The sequence below is a fragment of the Nycticebus coucang genome, chromosome X (genome assembly GCF_027406575.1).
Source record: "Nycticebus coucang isolate mNycCou1 chromosome X, mNycCou1.pri, whole genome shotgun sequence".
NCBI classification, from domain to species: domain Eukaryota; kingdom Metazoa; phylum Chordata; class Mammalia; order Primates; family Lorisidae; genus Nycticebus; species Nycticebus coucang.
Genome location: NC_069804.1, coordinates 23,358,397 through 23,368,071, shown reverse-complemented (window position 1 = coordinate 23,368,071; position 9,675 = coordinate 23,358,397).

The window sequence follows — 9,675 nt, the reverse complement described above, 5'->3', positions numbered from 1 at the left end:
AGATATCTGCTGCATATAAGAATCACATCTTTTTTTTTTTTTTTTTTTTTTGTAGAGACAGAGTCTCACTGTACTGCCCTCGGGTAGAGTGCCGTGGCGTCACACGGCTCACAGCAACCTCTAACTCCTGGGCTTCCGCGATTCTCTTGCCTCAGCCTCCCTAGTAGCTGGGACTACAGGCGCCCGCCACAAAGCCCGGCTATTTTTTTTTGTTGTTGCAGTTTGACCGGGGCTGGGTTTGAACCTGCCACCCTCGGCATGTGGGGCCGGCGCCCTACTCGCTGAGCCACAGGCGCCGCCCAAGAATCACATCTTACATTAAAAGACAAATTTAGACTCAAGGTGAAGGATGGTCATCTACACTACAGGCAAATGGAAAGCAGAAAAAAGCAAGCGTTGCAATCCTATTCGCAGACACAATAGGCTTTAAACCAACCAAAATAAGGAAGGATAAGGATGGACACTTCATATTTGTTAAAGGTAATACTAAATATGATGAGATCTCAATTATTAATATTTATGCATCCAACCAGAATGCACCTCAATTTATAAGAGAAACTCTAACAGACATGAGCAACTTGATTTCCTCCAGTTCCGTAGTAGTTGGAGATTATAACACCCCTTTAGCAGTGCTGGATAGATCCTCCAAAAAGAAGCTAAGCAAAGAAATTTTAGATTTAAACTTAACCATTCAACATCTGGACTTAACAGAAATCTACAGAACATTTCATCCCAACAAATCTGAATACACATTCTTCTCATCAGCCCATGGAACATACACCAAAATCGACCACATCCTAGGCCACAAATCTAACCTCAGCAAATTAAAAAAAATAGAAATTATTCCTTGCATCTTCTCAGACCATCATGGAATAACAGTTGAACTCAATAACAACAGGAACCTGCATACCCATACAAAAACATGGAAGCTAAACAACCTTTTGCTGAAGGATAGATGGGTTATAGATGAGCTCAAGAAGGAAATCACCAAATTTTTGGAAAAAAAAAATAACAATGAAGACACGAACTACCAGAACCTCTGGGATACTGCAAAGGCAGTCCTAAGAGGGAAATTTATAGCACTGCAAGCCTTCCTCAAGAAAACAGAAAGAGAGGAAGTTAATAACTTAATGGGACATCTCAAGCAACTGGAGAAGGAAGAACACTCCAACCCCAAACCCAGCAGAAGAAAAGAAATAACCAAAATCAGAGCAGAATGAAATGAAATTGAAAACAAAAGAATTATCCAACAAATCATTAAATCCAAAAGTTGGTTTTTTGAAAAGATCATAAAATAGATAAACCTTTGGCCAACCTAACCAGGAAAAAACTGAGTAAAATCTCTAATTTCATCAATCAGAAATGGTAATGATGAAATAACAACAGACCCCTCAGAAATTCAAAAAGTCCTTAACAAATACTACAAGAAACTCTACTCTCAGAAATATGAAAATCTGAAAGAAACCGATCAATACCTAGAAGTACGTCACCTACCAAGACTTAGCTAGAATGAAGTGGAAATGTTGAACAGGCCTATATCAAGTTCTGAAATAGCATCAACTATACAAAATCTCCCTAAAAAGAAGAGCTCAGGACCAGATGGCTTTACGTCAGAATTCTACCAAACCTTTAAAGAAGAACTAGTACCGGGCAGCACCTGCACCTGTGGCTCAAAGGAGTAGGGCGCTGGCCCCATATGCCGGAGGTGGCGGGTTCAAACTCAGCCCTGGCCAAAAACTGCAAAAAAAAAAAAAAAAGAAGAAGTAGTACCTATATTACTAAACCTCTTCCAAAATATACAAAAAGAAGGAATACTACCCAACACATTCTACGAAGCAAACATCACCTTGATCCCCAAACCAGGGAAAGACCCAACAAGAAAAGAAAAGTATAGACCAATATCACTAATGAATATTGATGCTAAAATACTCAATAAGATCCTAACAAACAGAATACAACAACACATCAAAAAAATTATACACCACGACCAAGTGGGATTTATCCCAGGGTCTCAAGGCTGGTTCAATATACATAAATCTATAAATGTAATTCAGCACATAAAGAAACTAAAAAATAAGGACCATATGATTCTTTCGATTGATGCAGAAAAAGCTTTTGATAATATACAGCATCCCTTCATGATCAGAACACTTAAGAAAATTGGTATAGAAGAGACATTTCTTAAACTAATAGAGGCCATCTACAGCAAACCCACAGCCAATATCGTATTGAATGGAGTTAAATTGAAATCATTTCCACTTAGATCAGTAACCAGGCAAGGGTGCCCATTGTCTCCATTGCTCTTTAACATTGTAATGGAAGTTTTAGCCATTGCAATTCGGGAAGAAAAGGCAATCAAGGGTATCCACATAGGGTCAGAAGAGATCAAACTTTCACTCTTCGCAGATGATATGATTGTATTTCTGGAAAACAGTAGGGATTCTACTACAAAACTTTTAGAAGTGATCAAGGAACATAGCAATGTCTCAGGCTACAAAATCAACACTCATAAATCCATAGCCTTTATATATACCAATAATAACCAAGCCAAAAAAACAGTCAAGGACTCTACACAGTAGAGTAGTGCCAAAGAAGATAAAATATTTGGGAGTATACCTAACAAAGGACGTGAAAGATCTCTACAAAGAGAACTATGAAACTTTAAGAAAAGAAATAGCTAAAGATGTTAACAAATGGAAAAACATACCATGCTCATGGCTGGGAAGAATCAACATTGTTAAAATGTCTATACTACCCAAAGCAATATATAATTTTAATGCAATTCCTATTAAAGCTCCATTGTCATATTTTAAAGATCTTGAAAAAAATCATACTTCGTTTTATATGGAATCAGAAAAAACCTTGAATAGCCAAGACATTACTCAGCAATAAAAACACAACAGGAGGAATCATGCTACCAGACCCGAGACTGTACTATAAATCGATAGTGATCAAAACAGCATGGTACTGGCACAAAAACAGAGAAGTAGATGTCTGGAACAGAATAGAGAACCAAGAGATGAATCCAGCTACTTAATGGTATTTGATCTTTGACAAGCCAACTAAAAACATTCAGTGGGGAAAAGATTCCCTATTTAACAAATGATGCTGGGTGAACTGGCTGGCAACCTGCAGAAGATTGAAACTGGACCCACACCTTTTACCATTAACTAAGATAGACTCTCACTGGATAAAAGATTTAAACTTAAGACATGAAACTATAAAAATACTTAAAGAAAGTGCAGGGAAAATTCTTGAAGGAATCGGCCTGGGTGAATATTTTATGAGGAGAACTCCCCAGGCAATTGAAGCAGTATCAAAAATACACTACTGGGACCTGATCAAACTAAAAAGCTTCTGCACAGCCAAGAGCATAGTAATTAAAACAAGCAGACAGCCCTCAGAATGGGAGAAAATATTTGCAGGTTATACCTCTGATAAAGGTCTAATAACCAGAATCCACAGACGTATTAGCAAGAAAAGAATATGTTATCCCATCTCAGGATGGGCAAGGGACTTGAAGAGAAACTTCTCTAAAGAAGACAGATGCACGATCTACAAACACATGAAAAAAGGTCATCGTCCTTAATCATCAGAGAAATGCAAATCAAAACTACTTTGAGATATCACCTAACCCCAGTAAGAGTAGCCCACATAACAAAATCCCAAAACCAGAGATGTTGGCATGAATGTGGAGAAAAGGGCACACTTCTACACTGCTGGTGGGAATGCCCACTAATACGTTCCTTCTGGAAGGATGTTTGGAGAATACTTAGAGACCTAAAAATAGACCTGCCATTTGATCCTATAATTCCTTTACTAGGTTTATACCCAGAAGACCAAAAATCACAATATAACAAAGACATCTGTACCAGAATGTTTATTGCAGCCCAATTCATAATTGCTAAGTCATGGAAGAAGCCCAAGTGCCCATCGACCCACGAATGGACTAGCAAATTGTGGTACATGTATACCATGGAATATTATGCAGCCTTAAAGAAAGATGGAGACTTTACCTCTTTCATGTTTACATGGATGGAGCTGGAACATATTCTTCTTAGCCAAGTATCTCAGGAATGGAAGAAAAAGTATCCAATGTACTCAGCCCTACTATGAACGTAAATTATAGCTTTCACATGAAGGCTATAACCCAACTATAGCACAAGACTATGAGGAAAGGCCCAAGGAAGGGGAAGGGAGTGGGGAGGTTAGGGTGGAGGAAAGATAATGGGTGGGGCCACACCTACGGTGCATCTTAGAATGGGTACAGGTGAAACCTACTAAATGCAGAATACAAATGTCTACATACAATAACTAAGAAAATGCCATGAAGGCTACGTTGAACAGTTTGATGAGAATATTTCGGATTGTATATGAAACCAGCACATTGTACCCCTTGATTGCACTAATGTACACAGCTATGAGTTAATAAAAAAAAAAGAAATTTGGTAAGAGAGTAGGTGTTCACGCATACACACACACACATACACAAAAGTAACCATTTGAGATAATGGATGATTAACTTTATTACAGTAAGCACTTCCCAATATATGTATATTAAAGCATCACATTGTGTACCTTAATACATACAATTTTATTTGTCAATTATACCTCAATAAAGGTAACTTAAAAAAAGCTGTATGGTAGGTTGTGCAGTCTTTAATTTTCACATTTACAAGTCTACAGCTTTTTGTCTATAGCCTCTGTTTTTGTGGCTTGCCTAAAAAATTCCATGTTTCCCAAGATCATAAATATTGACTCTTGGGGTTCATCCTAATACATTTAAATTTTGTCATTTAGCTCTCAAAACCATCTTGAATCTATTTTGTGTACAATGTGAGGTAATGATTTCATTTCTTTCTATACAGCCAGTTGGACAAAATCATTGTTAAACAGTATGTTCTTTACTGATTTTTGGTGCCAACGTTGCCGTATAGTATGTTTTATACATGCATGAGACTGTTTCTGTGCTCTTCCTTTTTGTATATTGATTTATTAATCTATTCCCACTAAAAAAATACCCACACTGTATTAATCACTGTAACTTCATTGTGTCTTCATCTTGTTAGGTCACATCCTTCCTCACCCCAACTTTATTTTCAAGTGCAGAATTGTCTTAGCTCATCTTAGAAATTTCCATGTGGGCGGTGCCTGTAGCTCAACAGAGTAGGGCGCTGGTCCCATATGCTGGAGGTGGCAGGTTCAAACCCAGCCCCGGCCAAAAACTGCAAAAAAAAAGAAATTTCCATGTAAAATTTTAAAACAATTCATCAAATTTTACAAAACATCCCAAGTTTTGTGTTTATTTCACCAGTCAATCTGTTGCCCAGGCTGGAGTGCAGTGGCACAATCATAGCTCATGGATGCTTCAAACTCCTGGGCTCAAGCAATCCTTCTGTCTCAGCCTCCCAAATAGCTGGGACTATAGGTGTGTGCTACCACACCTGGTTAATTTTTCTGTAGGGATCTTGCTATGTTGTCCAAGCTGGTGTTGAATTCCTGGCCTGAAGCAATCTCCCCCCTCAACCTCCTGAGTCACTGGGATTACAAACATGAACCACTGATGGCATTTTTTAAAACTACACTGAATTTATAGATTTACTTGAAAAAAACTGTTATCTTTATTAAGTCTTTCCATCCATGAATATATCTCTTTTTTTTTTTTTTTTTTTTTTGTAGAGACAGAGTCTCACTGTACCGCCCTTGGTAGAGTGCCGTGGCGTCACACGGCTCACAGCAACCTCTAAGTCTTGGGCTTACGCGATTCTCTTGCCTCAGCCTCCCGAGCAGCTGGGACTACAGGTGCCCGCCACAACGCCCGGCTATTTTTTGGTTGCAGTTTGGCCGGGGCTGGGTTTGAACCCGCCACCCTCGGTATATGGGGCCGGCGCCCTATTCACTGAGCCACAGGCGCCGCCCCATGAATATATCTCTTAATACATGCTTTATTATAAAGCTTCATAATGGTTTTCTTCATAAAAGTCTCCAACACCTTTGGTTAGATTTATTTATGAATGAGGGATTTTGTTCTATGTGTATAATATTTTCTAATAGGTATTAGATAGGATAAGGTCCAGAATCCCTGATCCAAAACTTTTAGGCCAAATGGGTTTCAAAATTCAGATTTTTTCCAGGCTGAGGGTAGTTGTTCATGCCTATAATCCTACCATTGTGGGAGGTCTAGCTGGGAGAATTACTTGAGGCCAGGAATTTGAGACCAGACTGAACAAAAGCTAGACCATGTCTCTATAAAAAATAGAAAAATTAGCCAGGCGTGGTGGCACACACCTATAGTTCCAACTACTTGGGAGGCTGAGGCAGGATTGCTGGAGCCCAGGAATTTGAGGTTACAGTGAGCTATGATGATATGACTGCCCTTTAGCCCAGGCAACAGAGCAAGACCTTGTTTCAAAAATTAAAAAAAATATTTAAATAAGACTTTTAAAGATTCAGATTTTCTATATTTCATAAAGAAATACAGTACATTTACCATATATTAAGTAACACTGTCTAAGATACCCTAGAATCAAATACATTAATATTTCTACAGTGAAACTTATAAGCATTTTAGTAAGTGGGATCAATTACAAGTATAGATAGACTGAGAATTTCACTGACAAAGGAATACTGGCAACAAATGTGCAAGAAAAAAGCCTTTTCATTTCACAGCTTTTTAATCTTAGAATTGTAGGTAAGCGATGGTGAGCCTATATTAATTGTTGCAGTTTGATGCTGCAACCTTGCTGATTTCTCTTATTAGTTGCAAAGTTTAAATATTCTTTCCCTTGTATGAAGGCAATCATATCGCCTGAAAATAATAACCATTTTAACTTTTCTTTTTTTTTTTTTTTGAAACAGAGCCTCAAGCTGTCGACCTGGGTAGAGTGCTGTGGCATCACAGCTCACAGCAACCTCCAACTCCTGGGCTTAAGTGATTCTCCTGCCTCTGCTTCCGAAGTAACTGAGACTACAGGTGCCTGCCAGAACACCTGGCTATTTTTTGGTTGCAGCTGTCATTGTTGTTTGGCAGGCCCGGGCTGGATTTGAACCCGCCAGCTCAGGTGTATGTGGCTGGCACCTTAGCCGCTTGAGCCACAGGCGCTGAGCCAAATTTCTTTCTTTTTTTTTTAGTTTTTGGCCAGGGCTGGGTTTGAGCCCCCCACCTCCTGCACATGGGGCCGGCGCCCTACTCCTTTGAGCCACAGGCGCCACCCTCAACTTTCTTTTTTTTTTTTTTGAGACAGAGTCTCAAGCTGTTGCCCTGAGTAGGATGCTATGGCATCATAGCTCACAGCAACCTCTGAGCTATGGGCGCTGCTGACAATTTTAACTCTTTGTTTCAAATCTCTTTCCCGTTTGTAAGTTGATTTGTTGGATGGGTAGGTGGGTAGGTAGGTGGTTGATTGATTGTTTTTTGTTTTTTGTTTTTTTTTTTGAGACAGAGTCTCAAGCTGTTGCCCTGGGTAGAGTGCTGTGGCATCACAGATCACAGCAACTTCCAACTCTTGGGCCTAAGCTATTCTCTTGCCTCAGCCTCCCAAGTAGCTGGGACTACAGGCGCCTGCCACAACATCCGGCTATGTTTTGGATATAGTTGTCATTGTTTGGCAGGCTCAGGCTGGATTTGAACCCACTAGCTCCCATGTATGTGGCTGGTGCTGTAGCCACTTGAGCTGCAGGAGCCGAGCAGGTTGATTGGTTTAATTCCACTGACCAACACAATGTCAAATGAAGGTAATGATGGTAAGCAACCTTGACTTATTTCTGAGTTTAGCAGGAATACTTCTAAAGTTTCTAAAGTTTGAGAGTAGATTTTGGTAGCTAAATTTCATCAACCTAAGGAAGTTCCTCTATCCTTAGTTCCCAAAGAACTTTCATCAGGAATTAATGTTGAATTGACAGAACCATACTTTCTCTCATCTAATCTGTACATGTACGTATTTAATTTTCTAAAGTAAAGCCAGCCATACATTTTTGGATAAACTCTACTTTGTCATAATTTTTTAATAAACTTTTGTATTCAACTGCTAATCTATATGACTCTTGCATCTATGTTTGTAATATTAGTTTATATTTTCTTTCCATGTAAATAAGGTCTTTTTACAGTTTTCTTATCAAGGTTAAATTAGCCTCTTAAGGGTAACATTCCCCTTTTTTATTTTATTTTATTTTTTTTTATTTTTAATTTCAGCTTGCTTGTTCATTCTTCTTCGTTTAAAGTACTCTTTTTTGTTGTTGTTCATTTTCTTTCTTCTTTTTTTAGATGTTCTTCCTCTGGTGATGCTCTGTCCCCTTGTCTCCCCAGTAGCTGGGATTACAGATGCCCACCACAACATCTGGCTGTTTTTGATGTTAGTAGAGATGGGGTCTTACTCTGGCTCACTACTGGTCATACTGGTCTTGAACCTCTGAGCTCAGGCAATCCACCCGCCTTGGCCTCCCACAGTGGTGGGACTACAGGCATGAGCCACCACACCTGGCCTTTTTTTTTTTTTTTTTTTGAGACATAGTCTCAATCTGTCGCCCTGGGTAGAGTGCCCTGGTATCACAGATCACAGCAACCTCCAACTCCTGGGCTTAAGCGATTCTCTTGCCTCCACCTCCCAAGTAGCTGGGACTACAGGCACCTGCCACAACGCCTGCCTATTTTTTGGTTGCAGTTGTCATTGTTGTTTGGCAGGCCCGGCCTAGATTCGAACCCTCCAGCTCCAGTGTATATGGCTGGCGCCCTTAGCCGCTGAGCTACAGGTACCAAGCCTGATTTCTATTCTCTCTTGAATTCATGTAGGAAATTTATACTATTCTAGAAAATTGTCTAATTGTGAGTTTTCTGATGTATTTCTATAAATTGGTTCATAATACTCTCCTGGGAGTTTTGGAAACTGTACCATTTCTATCATAGTGTCCCCTTTTTCATTCATACCCTTGTCTATCATGCTGCTTATTTTTCTCAATTAGTCTTTCAAGTGATTAGCCTATTTTCAATTTTTTTAAATTAATTGACTTTCAGTTTCGTTGATCATCTAGTCTTTGTTTTCTTTGTTTATAACATTCTGCTTTTATACTTACTATTTTCTTCCTCCAATTTTCCTTGAGTTTATTAGTATGTTGCTTATGGGCCTGTGCAGTGGCTCACACCTGTAATCATGCCTGGAAGGCGGAGGCCAATGGATTGCTTGAGCTCAGGAGTTTGAGACCAGCCTGAGGAAGAGGGGGACTCTATCTCTAAAAAAAAAAAAAAAAAAGAAAGAAAAATAGCCAGCCACTGTGGCAGGTGCCTGTAGTCCCAGTTACTCAGGAGGCTGGGGCAAGAGAATTGCTTGAACCTAGGAGTTTAAGGTTGCTGTGAGCTGTGATGCTACAGCACTCTACCCAGGGTGACAAAGTGAGACTCTGTCTCAAAAAAAAAATATGTTGCTTATGGCAGATTAGTAATTGTTTCCCAATATCTTTTTCCCTTTCCTTTACAGTAAAGGAATTTTAATTGGACACATAACTGAAACTAAAATCCACACTTCGCCAGGTGCAGTGGCTCATGCCTGGGAGGCTAAGGCAGGTAGATTGCCTGACCTCAGGAGTTAGAGACCAGCCTGAGCAAGAGCAAGACCCCCTCTCTAAAACTAGCCAGGCATTGTGGCAGTCGCCTATAGTCCCAGCTACTCAGGAGGCTGAGGC